Raw genomic sequence first — 17238 nt, forward strand, 5'->3', positions numbered from 1 at the left:
ATTTTAGAATTAAACAAAGTAGGAGAATTTATATATTTAAATATGATTTAAATATATAAAGATGGATATGTGTTAAAATTAATTTAATATTTGATATTGAATTAATAAGTTTTATTTAATAATTAATTTATGAAATTAATTAAAATTTTAATTTTTTAAAATCAAATAAAATTTTTAAATCAAAATTTTGTTTTTAGATAAAATTGAAAAAGGAAAAGAAAACTAAAATACTTAAATGGAAAAATGTTTTTTCCATTATCCATCACTTAACTAGCTCCCACATATAGCAATATATTTGCCTTGTCTTCTCCAAGCATGAGCTGCAACTCATACAACTCTTCTCTTTGCATGTTGATCTGCAATATAATGAAGAGAGTAGAATGAAAATCGGGCATGCAATCTACAGAATTTGGAGAGAAAATTCGGTTTGAAGAAAGGTTCTTCAACAAGGTTGCTACGGTGAACTTTTCTCCTTCATCCTCTGATTCAAGCTTGTCTTGAGTCCCACAACTCAATCTATAGCACCAGGAGAATAGTGGGGAAGATCCTGAGGTGGTCTACAACAAGATATGGAGAAGATTGTAGCTAGAGGTGGAGCTTTGAAGAAGTTCTACAAGAGGTATATCTTGAAACTCATTTTTCCCTGCAGAAGCATGCTTTATATTATGCCAAAATTAGTGAATTTGAATGCTTAAATGATCCTTGTGCTTTCGCTGCAATTGATACGATCCTCCAATATCACATGTTTATATGCATCAATCTCTCTATGAAATTTTTTAATCAATTAATTAACCATTAATTAATCAATTGAGTGACTATATTAAATCATATTTAACATAGAGTTTATTAACATATAAATATCACATATTTATACGTATACAACTCATTAGGAATCCAATTATCATAAATATGATGAATCTCATTCAAATATATATCTATCACATAATGTGAATTATAGATAACATCTATAATTAATTATATATCAATCACATTAGTATACAATTTTCTCAATTGATCTGAACAATTCAAACCATTCCTTATTAATATTCTTCAGTGAGCTAACAAAGGGACCTTATGAACCTATGGATCAGAAGCTACAACAATATCAGATTAATTGGCTAAACTCGTTAACTAAATTAATAAATATTTATTAACTGTGGGTATACTCCATTAAAGACCTACAGTTGCACTATTCTCACTGTAGATATATTTTTGTGTCCACGGATATAAACGAATAACAGCAAGTAGGGGTATTCAAAAAACTAGATGACCCAAAAAAATCGATCAACCAAACCCAAGTCGTGCGGTTTGGGTTGGGTTTGGTTCAAATAAATGAAAATTTTATGAGTTGGGTTGGTTCATGGGTTCACCTAATATAACCCGAACCAACTTGAATTTATTATTAAATTTAAAATATAGTTTTTATTACTTATAACACAATTATTTATACATATATTGATTTTAATTTTATTTTATTCCAATATTTTTTGAATAATTTATTATTTAACAACTCTTAAAAGTAGTTTATTTGCATTTTAGAAAGAAAATTTTCATTATATAAATTGAAATCAAGTTGTTAATCTTAATTCAATATATGAAAATAATCAAATTACATTTTTACATATTTAAGTTTTGCTTCTTTTTATAACAAAATTTTAAATAAATGACCCAATTAACCTGAACAAACCCAACCCAAACATTTCATGGTTGGGTTGGATTCATTTTTTAATAAGGGTTATTTGGGTTGAAAAAATTTACAACCCGAATTATTTGGTTGGATCTAAAAAGTCTTTCAACCCAACCCAACCCATGAACATCCCTAACAACAAGTTAGTCATTCACGAGTGTTCGTAATACCATATGGGTCAAATTACTATTTTATCCTTGGGTTACCTCTGTATTCTTAAGTATTAGTGCTCCTTTAATGAACAACTTGTTTATGGTCCAACCATTAAACAAAAACCCTTCTCAAGCCAACGAAAGGGTAGGGCCCTTTATTCAATTCCCGGAGACACCACTTAATAGAACACTCATCTACTTACCCTAAAGTCGGAAAAAAGTGAATTCTATCTTGTAATATTATGTTCCCAGCTCCCCACTCGGTCTTGTCCCCAAAATGGTAGACTTATTGAGTTGGTGAACTGGCCACTCTCACCCATACAAATCAAAGAACAATCCCTCGTGAACAGGGGATTCATAATATACTCAAGGTTAAGACTGAATTACCTAGGTCATCCTAGTGAAATAGAAACCTAACTAGTCGACAGTTTTACATCTAGTGATTACTATTTTGCTGTTCGGTCTATGCAAACTCATTGTATAGGTACCCAGCCTTATCTCTGTTGGAATTGGTATCCTAAATCTCTTTTGTATTCCCGTAGTTTGTAAACTCTGTATAAACAAATTGTTATTATTAAAATAATTGTTATTTTATGAGCATATACTCAATCCAATAGACAAACATCCTAGGTTATTTTATGTAATTTAAATATGTATGTAGAGACATACACGTGGATCATGTTTAAATGATAACCTAAATGGTATGTAGTAAATGGATAAGGTTGGGTACCTTATCCTACGAAAACGACCCGCTTTATAAATATTACAATTGTTGTAAGGTTCTACAAATAATCTGATCCTGATCATTCATGTAAAGACATGTGAACGGGGCGTTCTATACAAAAGGGTTTTGTATAAAACCGAACCACGAAATGAATAGTCTCATTATATAATACCGTTAATAGTAGAGACTTATATTTCACAAAGATGACCATATGTGACATGCCCTAAATCTTGAGTGAGTTGTGAACTCCTGCCTATGAAGGTTTTCCTTTTGAATTGCATGGGTAAGAGTGGCCAGATTGCCGACTCAATATGCCTATTATGTTGGAGATTCGTCTGATTAAGGAGATGGGAACACAGCTACACAAGACGAATTTCACTCATTCCCTAATGTGGGATAAGTAGATAAATTGCTCCTTTAAGGGTTGATTCCGGGACTTGAACAATGTGGGGCCACACCCTCTCTTAGCCTGAGAGGGGTTTGGTCATAGTTGGACTATGACTGATTGTTCATTAAAGGGATCAGTGGTACTAAGGAGTTAGATGTAACTATAGGGGCAAAATGGTAATTTTGGTCAAACTGTACTTATTAGCAATTTGTGAAGGGTCATCGCACCGTTAACTGGTTATATCCAATGGGCACATAAATATATATGTAGTGCGAAGAGTGCAACTTTTGGTTTTTAGTGGAACAACCAACAGTTAATGGATGTTGGATAATTTAATTAAAGGAGTTTAATTAATTATCTAAGTACCATTGAAACTTCAATCTACAAGTCCATAAAGTCCGCACTGTAGCTCAACAGGGAATACTGAGAATTAATTTTGGATTAATTTGAATTGTTCAAATTAATTGAGGGAATTGATTATATATGATATAATTAATTTAAATTAATTGTATGTGATATAATTAATTTAAATTAATTGAATGTGATACAATTAACATAATGTATTTGATACACTATAATATAAAGTTTATTTTGTGAGGATTTAAATATTTGAATATGATTCAAATACTAATCATATGGATGAGATTCATGTAATTAATTTTAATATGAATTTGATTTATATTAAATGTCATAAATGATTGAGAGAATTCAAACTATAGGTTATATTGTATTTGATACAATATAAAAACTATAAGTTATATGTTATATTAGATATAACATATAGTGTGTGTGTGTGTATATATATATATATAATAAAATATTTATTATATAATTATATACTTTTAATCAAATTAAAATAGTTTTAATTTAATTTGAATTTAATAAAAAGAGTGAGTTATAACTCCTTCCCCTAGTTTCTCTCTAATCATGTATGTAGGAATGAGAGGTTACATAAGATTTTCTCCTTCCTCTTGCTTCTCACGCAGAGAAAGGTTGTTGGTTACTCTCTGGTCTTAATCTCTCAGTAATCTCTCCCACAAACACAGAAAAATTCCTCTCGTCTCAAATCCTCTCCCTCTCCCAAGATCAATAGAGCTCACACCTTCTGTAATTCTCAACCCCTAAGGAGAATACATAAGACTTTCTTATGGTGGTGTCCAACCAAATAGTGATTTGGTGATTTTTATGGGTCTTTTGGGTGTTTGCATTATGAGATTTGTTCGTGATCGGAAGGAAGAGGATCGTGAGGATTCGGTTTTTCAAGGGTAAGTGTTGATCTAACCCTTATTCTTCTTGTTAGATGCATGTTGTAAAATCTGTGACTATGCCTAACATTCTTCTGGGTTCTAATTCACTGTAAAAATTTAAAATTAGGACACGATCCACGCTTCCGCATCAGATCTCACAGTCCTTCAATCCCTATATTATAGACCCTTTAGGCTATATCTTGAATATTGATCCTTGTATGTCTCCACATACTGTTCAATACTCATAAGACAAACTAAGATGTTAGTTTATAGGATTTAGAGTTATTAAGACAAAATAGAATACAACGATATCAATAGCATTTATTGCAATAACATTGATAACTCTCTATTGATGAAATAACATCGATAAATCTTTATTAATGACAGTCAATTAATTACATTTACTATTTACGAGTTTTAGAGCATAAAACCTATAATCAGTTTCGTGTTGATTCCATTCGTTTGTTCCCTTCCAATTTAACTCTGTTAAGTTCTTTCGTTCTACCCATCCACCGTCATTTGCCCAAGGTAAACAGATCTGTGAGGCTCCTTGCTCACGCCATGCCATTGCTGTTTGTGACACTTGAAAGAAATCAGACGTGAGGATTTCCATGAGCAACGGAATTATCGTTTAGCCAAATCCCATTTGAAATTGAACACAAACAATTACAGTCAAGAAATGGAAACTTACAGGTCATGCACAATCGAAATTACAACATGCTTTATAAAATCAAAGGAAAACGAATACATACCTTTGAAGACTCATGCTTCAAACTCCCTCGATCACGAACGCACATTTAGTCTCCAAGACAGCAACACACGAACGCTCGAACACAACGACCGCAACACAACATGATCAACAACAACCACAAACTCAACGATCTCCAAGATCACGAACCCAACGAACGGCCTCTAAAACCTCGAACGCAGTCGAGTTGAGTGAAGACACCACCACAATGGCTACCTTGGTATTCTTGGTGTGAGAATCCATAAGTGTGGGCTCTGTGTGGACTTGGTTAGAGGAAGAGACCGGAGGAATAACAATCGTGTAGATGATTGAGAAAGTGGGAGATGACAAGAGTCTATCGTATAGACGAATGCTCAATCTGGTAGAAGAAGGTAAGTTATCATATAACAAATGCCCTGCAATCGTTTAGCTATGATCAGTTGAGTGAACTATCGTATAGTGTCACTCCACGATCGTTCGGTCTCTCTTTCAGCTATCGTTTAGTGAATTCAATTCACTTGATAGCAAACTGTGAGTACTTTTTCCGAATCAAGTAACTTTTCTAAAATTAGGAAAACATTTTTCCTTTTATCTCACGGTTACCATGAAAACCACCAATAACCTCTCAATTAGTTATTAGAGAAAAAAAGATAATTATCCAATAATTAATATTATTATAAATATATATGATAAGCAACTTACCATACTATATTTATAATCTATAATTTTAATATTTCATCTCATGAAACATATAAACCATAGTTCTTTTTCTATTTTATGGTACCTAATGTAAATCTCATTTACATTAATTCTCCACTTGTTGTATCTCATACATCACACCAATCATATAATATATAATTGAATTTCCTCTTGTCAATTTGAACATTTCAAATGAACCCCAATAACTGATTCTCAACTTGAATCCATTGAGCTACCAAGGGGACCTTATGGACCTGTAGCTTGAAGCTCCAATGGTACGTGAATAACTGACTGAACTCTTTAATCATGGGATCCACCATCTGTTAACTTCCAGACACTTCACTAAAGACCAACAGTTTCGCTCTCCTTACTATATATATTTTGTGTCCATATCAACAATCAATAGTGCGATAACTCTTCACAGATCGCTGTAAGTACAACTGGGCCAATAATCGTTATGCCTATGTAGTTACATATAATTCCTTAAGTACCACTGATCTCTCTAATGAACATAAGTCATAGTCCTACTATGACTGAGTCCTCTCTTCCAAAGAGAAGTTGTGGTCACTATGTTCAAGACCCGGAATCAGCCTTTAAGGGAGCAATCTATCTACTTACCCCTGCTTCGGGGAAGGAGTGAAGTCCTTCTTATGTAACTGAGTTCCCAGCTCCTAAAACAGGCAAATCCCCCAAAAGGTAGGCATGTTAAGTTGGCAATTTGGCCACTCTCACCTATACTAATTAAAGAACCGCCCTCAAAGGCAGGAGTTCACAAAACACTCAGGATTGAAGTCATGTCACCTATGGTTGTTTAGGTGAGATGTAAGTCTCAAGTATCAACGGCGTTATATAAAGAGACTAGTCATCTTGTGGTTTGGTCTTATACAAACTCTTTGTATAGAAAACCCCCACTTGCATGTCTCCACACGAATGGTCAGGATCTACCATTTGTAGTAGTTCATAACACTTGCAAATCTCTACAAAGCAAGCCGTACTCGTAGTGTCACAAGGATCAGGTATCCATCCTTAATCCTTATACTACAGACCTTTTTAGGTTATCACTTAAGGCATGATCCACTTGTATATCTCATATACATGTTTAAGTTTACATACAATAACCATGGAGCTTTGTTTACTGGATACGAGTAAATGCCAAATAAAATTTTTATTTTATTCATAACAATGTGTACAGCTTACAAACTACGAGACTTTGGGAGAATTAGAACACCAATCCCAACAACACTCTATTTCACAAATCATTGGTTTCAGTTTCAAGACCGGTCCATTTAAGCCTCGATTCGGTTCATTGTTTTAACTCAAATTCAGTTCAATTTAATTAGTTTAGTTCAATTGGTTTTGGTTCGGTTCAGTTTTAGTTCCTTGGCCCAACTTGGTTAATTTGGTATGGTTGGTTTGATTGATTTGGTTCACCCATTTATAATGGCCAAATACTGAGTTTCTTATCTACACAAATTGTAAATTACATGGTCATAAATTTTTTGATTGTCCTACAATTGTATGCAAGTATTAAAAACGTGGTTATATTTTGGAAAATTGTCTTACTCGACCACTTCGCTATTTAGGTAGATCCATGAAATCAAGGAGCTTTTCTAAAGCTAATTTATGTTTCTGCTACCACCTCCTCGGATGATCCTTCTCCTACCAAATTTTCCCTTACTACCTTTCGGGAGTTACTTAAACAGGTAATCTCCTCCAATTTTACTACTCTTGCAATTACATCAGGTAATTCTTGCCTTCTTGATTTTGCTCGTTGCAATCACACGACCTCTAATATTTCACTTTTATCTTTCTTACCTCCTACTTCATCACTTACCCCCATTTAGGTCACTAATGGAAATTGCATGTCTATTTTTCATATTAGTACTATAGCCACTCCCGCCGTAACTCTTTCCAATACTTATCATGTCCATAATCTTAACTTTAATCTTGCCTTTGTTAGCCACTCTGTGACCTTGGTTTAATCGTTACCTTTTCCTCTAATGGTCTTCAGGTTTAGGATCCGCACACGGGAAAGATAGTCGGTACAGGTCGCAAGGTGGGACGATTGTGCAAGTCACGTCTATTCGATTTCCTGATTCCCCATCTATCTCTGCATCTATCACTGACTATGTTATATATCAATGGCATCATCATCTTGGTCATGCTTCTTCTGACAAACTTGACAAGTTAGTATCTTTTGAAATTTAAATAATATTTCAAATTTTGATTCGTCTGACTGTCTAAATTGTAAACTTGCCAAACAACTTGCATTGTCTTTCCCTAATTCATCATCTTCTTGTGATACACCTTTTGGCTTGATTTATTTTGATATTTGAGGTCCTGCTTCTATCTCAACCGTCAATGGTTATTATTATTTTATCTTATTTATTGATGACTATTCTCACTTTATTTGGATATATTTTCTTAAAAATCATTCTACCTTATCTCAAGTCTACATTGCCTTTGCCAATATGGTTCAAACACAATCTTTTCATATCATTAAAATTCTTCACACAGATAATGCTATGGAGTATAAACATTCGAATCTTATCTCTTTTCTCACCCAGCAGGGCACTCTTATTCAATATTTCTGCCTTCACACATCCCAACAAAAATGATTGAGCAGAATGCAAACATCGTCATATCTTAGATTTTATTCATGCCCAACTTCTTTCTACATTCTGTCCAGAGAAGTTTTGAGGAGAGGTTGCTCACACATATGTCTATGTCATCAACTATCTCACATCTTTTGTTCTTCAGAATATTTCTCCATTCGAACACCTATATGGCATTTCTCCTTTTTACTCTCATCTGAAAGTCTTTGGTTGTGCTTATTTTGTCTTACTCCAGCCTCATGAACACACCAAACTTGAATTGTAGGCTTGCCTCTGCTGCTTTCTCGGTGAACCAAGGATAAATGTTATCATTGTTTGGATTCTATCTCCAAAAGATTACGCATCTCTCGTCATGTTACCTTTTAACGCTTCTCTCATTAGTTCCCAACCATTTTCTATTTATCCTTCTAGTGTTTTATTCCCTATGTCTGTTCCCCCATCAGTCTATGAGTCTGATCATCCAAACATTGAATTTGTTCTTCAAGACTCAATATCGGTCCTCGATAGTCAACCTTTATCTTTTGAACCTTTACAAATCCCTGAGCTTGATCAATCAGCCTTTGTCTCTACTCTCTCAGACTCGACATCTGTCTCCAAATTGTTCGTTGTTCCACTCAAGTAAGAGAACCTCCCCATTATCTCCAAGATTACCGATGTTTATATCTCTAGTTTAACCTACATCTTATCATAGAGCCAGTACTAACCTTTTTTGGCAGCAAGCAATGAATGAATAACTTCAGGCTTTGGAAAAGACTCATACTTGAGACTATGTGGATTTGCCTCATGGAAAAAGAACCATTGGTTGTAACTGCATTTATAAAATTAAAACTCACTCTAATGGGTTTCTTGAACAGTATAAAGCTCACTTGTTGCATAAGGTTATTCTCAGGAATATGACATATGAAGAGACATTTGCTCATGTGGCTCGAATGACATTCATTTGTAGTCTTTTAGTTGTTGCAGCTGCTAAACGATAGCCTGTTATGCAGATGGATGTTAGGAGGTGCATATGAAACCTCTCCTTGGCACCTCGTCTCCACCCTGGAAAGTCTGCCTTCTTCGTCGAGCCTTATATAGTCTGAAGCGAGTTCCACGTGCCTGGTTCACCATATTCAGTTCAACTATCATTCAACTTGGGTTTATCTCTAGTTCCCATGATACAACTCTTTTCCGACATCAGACCCCTCAGGCATTGTTCTTCTACTCCTTTATGTTGATGATATGATAATTACAGGTGACAATCTACCTGGGATAACACTTTGAGATTAAAGATTTAGGACCACTCGGGTGAAGGGATTGAATCCCAAGTGGAAGTACGTGAGCGCCATACGATTCAATTCTGATTTGAATTAAAACAAAAAATGTAGAGAAGATATGAAACAAATTTCACAGGATAAACATTCTAAATTATTTAAAACATGCTAAAGAGAAGAAAAATGAAGAGATTATACTTACCCTTGTAGTATACACAATCTTCATAAATCCTCTCCCGATCTCACGAACAGTAATGATCCCTCCCCGGTATCTCCAAGAAAATGCAGCAACGGAGATGGGTACCACCACGAGGCCTTCCTCGTTATTCTCTAGCTTGAGAACCATAGCGAAGTTGTGGGCTCGCTCTTGGATCAATTTTGGGATAAAAGAGAATAAGATATTTGTGAGAGGCATTCACCAGAGAAATTCACGTACCACTTTTGTAAATGGAGACGTAGAAGGAAGAAGGAGATCTCACTCTCTATCAAAGACGTGGAATAGTTTTCACGTGTTGGACTTGAGAGATTAATGGGGGAAGTTATAAAAATAAGTTCCCCCTACTTATTTAAAAAAATAAATATTAAGTAAATAATATTTTGAATTTAAATAAAATATATAATAACTAACATTATTATATATTAATAAAACTATATGTTATATCACATATTAGATATGACCTATAGTTTATATTATATAACATATAATATAACCTATAGTTTATTAATCTCTTATATAACCTATAGAATTGATATGAGTCATATTCATATTAATTTTAACCTATAGTTTTTATATGAATCATATTTAAATATTTCTTTCTCCCATCAAAATTTTATATTATAACATATTGTAAACATTATATTAATTATATCTTATATGAATCATATTATATAACTAATATTTAAATCATATTTAAATATTTACTTCTCTCATTAAAACTTTATAATTAATTTCCTTCAATTAATTTGAACAATTCAAATTAATCTAAATTAATTCGATTCTCATTAATCCTAATTGCGCTAACGAAGGGACCTTGTGAACCTATTAGATTGAAGCTCTACTTGATTAATTAATTAAACTTTGTAATCAAATTAATTAACTTTCATTATCTGTCGGTCACTCCACTAAAAACCATCAGCTGCACTCTTCGTACTAAATATATATTTATGTGTCCTTTGGATATAACCAATCAACAGGGCATTGACCCTTCATAAATTGCTCGTATGTACAGTTGGACCATAATTACCATTTTGCCCCTATAATTACCTCTAACTCTTTAAGTACCATCGATCCATCTAATGAACAATTTGTTATAGTCCAATTATAACTTAACCCCTATCTGATCAGGAGAGGGTGTGGTGCTACATTGTTTAAGCCCTGAAATCAACCCTTAAGGAAGCAATTTCTCTACCTATCAATAGGGAATTAACGAATTCCTTCTTGTGTAGCTGCGTTCCCAGCTCCCAAATCATACGAATCCCCAAAATGGTACGTATATTGAGAGGACGAATATGACGACTCTCATCCATGCAAATCAAAGGACAACCCCTCATAGGCAGAAGTTCATAACTCACTTAGGATTTAGGCTAAGTCATCTATAAACATCTTGGTGAAATGTAAGTCTCTTTTAGCAATGGTGTTATAAGGAGAGACTATTCATTTCATAATATGATGTTACAAAAACTCTTTATATAGGATATCTCCGCTCACATGTCTTCACATGAATGATCAGGAACATATTATATTATTATTTGTAGCACTTTACAATACTTGTAACAATTACAAAGTGGATTGTATCTGTAGTGTCACTAGGATAAGGTACCCAACCTTATTCATCTACTACAAACTGTTTAGGTTATTACTTAAACATGATCCACCTATATGTCTCTACACATGCTTAAGTTACATAAAACAACCTATAATCTTAGTTTATTGGATTGAGTATATGCACATAAAATAACAATTATTTTATTAATAACATGTTGTTTACAAAGATTTACAAACTACGAGAATAAAGAGAGATTTAGGACACCAATCCCAACAACAACTACTTCTTTAGCCTTATCATCCTACTATAATAGATACTACTTATCTCAAGCAAAATATGTTTCTAATCTTTTGGTTCGATCTGGGATTACTGATGTCGTTACGTCTTCAATACCACTGGATTCCAATGTTCGCTTAACTCTGTTCAATAGTGTTCCTCTTGAAGATGCCAATCTATATCAGTAACTGGTTGACAGTTTCATTTACTTCACCGTGACCCATTCAAATATTGCTTATGTCATACATACTGTTAGTCAATTCATAATTGCTCTCCGGTCTATATATTTTACAACTATTCTTTACATTTTATGATATGTAAATGGCACTCTTGGTCATGAACTTCAGTATTATTCTCAGTCATCCTTAGTGTTACCTAGTTACTTAGATGCTGATTGGGCTGGCGATTCCACTGATTGACGTTCTACCACAGGTTATTGCTTCTACTTGGGGGATTTCTTATTTCTTGGCGAAATAAGAAGCAAACTATTGTTTCACGTTCTAGTATTAAATCTAAATATCGTGCTCTTCTTGATGCTACATCTGAGATACTATAGCTTCGTTGGCTTATTGCAGATATGGGTGTTCCTCAACAGTTAACTATTATACTTCATTATGAAAATCGTAGTGCTATCCAAATTGCTCATAGTGATGTATTTCGTGTGTTGGGTTGTATGTTCTAAAACTCATGGTTTGTAAACATTAAACATATTCTATTTGCAATAAAGATGTTATTTATTCAATAAAATTACTATTGAATATGTGAATTGCACTTATTAAACTAAATCCAATAAACTAAAAACCCCTTGGCTATATAATGAATACTTGGACTTTATGTGGAGACATAAAAGTGGATCAAGTTCAAGTAGTAGCCAAAACAGTCTATAATATAGGGATAAAGTTGGGTACCTTATCTTGGGGACATTATGGATGTGGCTCATTTTGTAATTTTTACAATAGTTGTAAAGTGTTACAAACAATGTGATTCTAAATCATTCATGAGGAGACATGCGAGTGAGAGCATCCCATGTAATGAGTTTGCATAAGATCAAACCATGAAATAGTCACTTTTACTTTATAACGTCGTCTATTGATGAGACCGACTATTTCAATTCGATGACTTAGGTAACTTGGTCTTAATCCTAAACTAACTATGAACTTCAGTTTATTCAGAATTATCCTTTAATCTGCATGAGTGAGAGTGGTTTAACATTGCTGACTCAATAAGCCTTCCATTTTAGGGGAAAGATCAGATAGATAGTTGGGGACATAGTCTTGCAAGATGTAATTTGCTCCTACCCGATTCTAAAGATAGTAGATAGGTTGTTCTCTTAAATGCTGACTCTGGATCTTGAAGAAGGGGACCCACTCTCTCAGTGACTGGAGAAGGACTCGATTCATTGGTTGAACCACAAACCAATTGTTCATTAGAGAACCAATAGGATTTAAGGAGCAAGACATAGTTACAAGGGTAAAATAGTAATTTTGATCAAACTGTAATTACGAACAATCTGTGAAGGATTGATTTACTAATCATGGTTAAATCAAGTGGACAGAAATATATCTACAGTGAAGATAGTGTAGTTATCGAGCTTCAGTGAAGTGTTTCGGTAGTTAACGAATATTGGTTAATTGGGTTAACGATATTAGCCGGTTAATCTCGGATCGTTAGAGATCTATAGGTCCATTAGATCCCCCTACTAGCTCATTCAGACTAAAATCTTAGGATAGTGTGATGAGACAATTTGAAATGTTCAAATTCCATTTAGGAAATTTTCATTAATTATGATTAATATAATTAACGTCTAATTATGAATTAAACAAATTGGACAGTTGGAAGATATTTAAATATGATTTAAATATTACATACATGAATAGGGATTTATGTTCGGGATAAGACTTTTATTAATTTAATATTTGAAATTAAATTAATTTAAATTAATTAAATTGCTTAATTAATGGTTTAGAAATGATTATTTGAATTAATCTTTTTTAAAAATCCAAATTTCAACTTATGAAATTCAAAATTAAAATTACATTTTCATTTTGATTTTGAAATTTGAGAAATTTCAAAATTTAAATGGAATAAATTGGATTAGAAGGAAAAATTGGATTTTTCCACAAATTTGCACACTTCAATCCCCAATTAACCAAATGTAGTTTATGTCATTTTGTGATTAAATTCATTTGCATGTAATTCATTTATAAATATATGTTTTTAATTTGATTAAAACTTCATGCAAAATTGATTTTTTGAGAAAAAATTGTTCTTTCGTTTTTCATTCAAAAACTATCCAATCCTCAAATTTCCCTCAAATGTCATCTCAATTGGAATCCCATAAACCGTTCTAAGGTTGGAGAATAGTAGGGAAAGCTCTAGCGGTGGTCCACGAATAGTTCGTGATAAAAAATCGTCAAGGAATTGAAGTTTTTTAGAGTTCTACAAAGGTTGTGCTCTAAACCCTAATTCTATTGTTTTGAACATGTATGCTTGAATTCTAAAATTAATGAAATTAGAGTGCTTAAGATCCAAATTGTTTCTACATGTCAAATGTTAACACCTACATCATGGACATACGAAACATATTGAAAATGATTGACACTTCGTTCATCATCATCTCCAGAGCAACACTCTCATATCACGATCCATCACTACTACTGAACAACCTGTTGATATCTTCACAAAGGCATTGTCACCTAGTCGTTTTACTCAATTGCTTCACAAACTCAAGTTGGTCTCTACTCTACCACCTTGAATTTGAGGGAGGGTACCATATATGTATATCTAATTTGTAAATTATCCCTAATATAAGTTAGACTTAGACTTCCTTTTTTATTAAATCTATTTATTATTTTGGTTAGGGGTGTACATAGGTTGGGTTGGGTTGAGGGTATTTTTTGGACCAACCCGAAAATTCGAGTTGGTTTTATTGGCAACCCAAATGATCCAAATAAAGTTTCCAACCTAACCCAACCCAACCCTTAAAATTCGGGTTGGGTTGGGTTGAGTTGTCAGGTTATAACTTATTATTTTTATTTTTAATGAAAAATATGTAAATTTATATACAACACATGACTAATAACTAAAATCTCATAAAATTAAGGTGTTAAATATCAAATATATTTATTATAAACTTTAAACAAAGACAAATATCATAACCATTTTAAAGAAAAATATTAAAAATTCAAAAATTAATCAATACAGAGAAATCAAACTTTAAACAAATAGAAATATATATATATATATATATATATATATATATATATATATATATATAATTCAGGTTGGATTGGGTCAACCCATATTTTTTAGCCAACCCACAACCCAACCCAACCCAATAAAAATAGAAAAATTCAACCCAACCCAACCCTTACATTTTGGATTGGATAGTCCGGGTTGTTCGGGTTGTCGGATTATTTGAACATCCCTAATTTTGGTATTGAAAAGGTTAGTTTACTTGATGCTAGATCTTCTAATGGAAGTTATTTTAAACAGCTTTGGAATGCCTTTTGAAAGACTAAGGCCCCTCATAACACTAAACTTTGTTGTTGGAAGATTATCCACGACCTTATCCCTTCTATGTGTAATTTGTCTAAGAAAGGTGTCTATTACCATCTCTTGCATGGTTTGTGCATGTCGAATTTTGAAACATCATCTCATCTTATGGAAATGTCATGTCACGAAAGGCATCTATCCTCAGTTCCTCAATAATACATTACTAATGTGCATATTCTTTATGATGATAGGACTCAATGGAGCAATATGGATCAATGATTTTGTATCAATGATTAGGGTTCTTTTTAGGAGTCGGCTAAGACCATGATTATTGTGTGGCAGATTTGGGAGGCAAGAAATAAGATAGTGTAAATGAATTCTGACTAACGTGAACACCATATGTGTGTCAATTGAAAAAGTAACTTTTTAAGGAGATGTTTGCTAGCATGAAGACTGGTGGGAAAGTGGTTTTGACGAAGCATTATGACACTTAGAGGTAGGACATTATTGGTTGGTTCCCTTCTCCGAGCAACCAATGGAAACTTAACATTGATACTATATGGATCCCTTCAAGTAAAGTTTGAGGATTGGGTTGGGTGCTTTTGTAGGGATGAAATCCCAGTGCTGAAGTGAATGATCGCTTTTGTGTCAGTGAATTCTTTTTCCAAAACAACTTAAAACAGAGAAATTAATACAAAACATGCATAAACATAATTCTAAGTGTGCCGTCTAAAATGTACAGAGAGGAAAGGGAATATGAGAAACTTACCCTTCATGAAAAACACTTCTTCACGTTTTCTTCTCCCGAAGATCACGAACTCTTCTCCTCCTCACGAACACAGCAACGTACAAAATTTCTCTTAAACACCACCACCAAAGCCTTCCTCGACTATTCTCAATAATAGAAATCAATGAGTTGTTGGCTTTTTTTGTTAATTTTTGTGAGGGAGAAGGATGTTTTCTTGAGAGAGTTACAAGGAAAGTATCAAAAGGCAAGAGCAAAAATAATGTACTTCTCTTCTGTAAAAAAATGCATCTATCAAGTTATGTTATAGAGAGAAGGGAGGAGTTATCAAAACAACTCCTCCATTTGCACGATGAAATAGGGAGTTATTTCTTAATTTAAGTAAATTAAAATAGATTTTAATATAACTAAATTAAAGACTTTATATTTAATCATATTTAATATAAATGTCATATATTTGAATTATATTCAAATAATAATCTCTCACATAACCTAAAGTTTTAATATGAATTATATTCATATTAAACTTTATCTTAAAGTTTTATATACATCTCATTCATATAGTTAATATTTGAATCATATTCATATATTTACCTCTCTCATCACACTTTATATGATAATGTATCCATAACATTATATTAATTGCATTTCATACAATTAATTTCCTTTAAGAAAATTCAAATTTAACCCAAAACTAATCAATTCTCGTTTAACCCTTATTGAACTAACAAGGAGACTTTACGGGCCTACAGATTAGAAACTCTAATGATACGATATTAATTAATTAAACTATTTAATTAAATTAATCAACATTAATTAACTGTCAGTCACTCCATTAAGACCGACAGTTGCGCTATTCGCGCCATAGATATATTTTTGTATCCATGGATATAACCAATCAACAGCAAGTTGACCATTTACAAATTGATCATAACTATAACTAGGTCAAAATTATCGTTTTACCCATGTAGTTACATCTAACTTCTTAAGTACCACTGATCTCTCCAATGAGCAATTAGTTATAGTCCGACTATAAACTAGACGCTTCTATGGCCAGTGAGAGGGTGATACGCTTCATTGTTCAAGAACCGAAATCAGCCCTTAAAGGAACAATTCACCTACTTATCCTATGACCGGAAAAGAGTTAATTCCATCTTGTGTAGCTGCATTCCCAATTACTTACTCGGACGAATCCTCAAAATGGTAGGCATATTGAACCGACGAATTTGACCACTCTCACCCATACAAATCAAAGAGCTGCTTTTATAGGTAGGAGTCCACAACTCACTAAGGATTGAGGTCAAGTTACCTATGATCATCTTAGTGAAATGTAAATCTCTTCAAGTAACGATGTTATAAAGAGAAACTAATCATTTCGTGATCCGATCTTTAAGTAACGGTGTTATACAAACTCTTTGTATATGATACCTCCACTCACATGTCTCCACATGAATGATTAGGATA

General features: G+C 33.2%; 1 long non-coding RNA gene across 1 annotated transcript; it reads left to right on the forward strand.

Annotated features, from left to right (window-relative positions):
* The first annotated feature begins 558 nt into the window (after positions 1-558).
* On the forward strand, positions 559-12196 carry LOC120091966. Its single transcript, XR_005485872.1, has 4 exons — positions 559-619; positions 7208-7327; positions 7636-7810; positions 11967-12196. It is a non-coding gene; the product is annotated as an uncharacterized LOC120091966 (long non-coding RNA).
* Positions 12197-17238: the final 5042 nt, after the last annotated feature.

The sequence above is a fragment of the Benincasa hispida genome, chromosome 11, assembly GCF_009727055.1.
Source record: "Benincasa hispida cultivar B227 chromosome 11, ASM972705v1, whole genome shotgun sequence".
NCBI classification, from domain to species: Eukaryota; Viridiplantae; Streptophyta; class Magnoliopsida; order Cucurbitales; family Cucurbitaceae; genus Benincasa; species Benincasa hispida.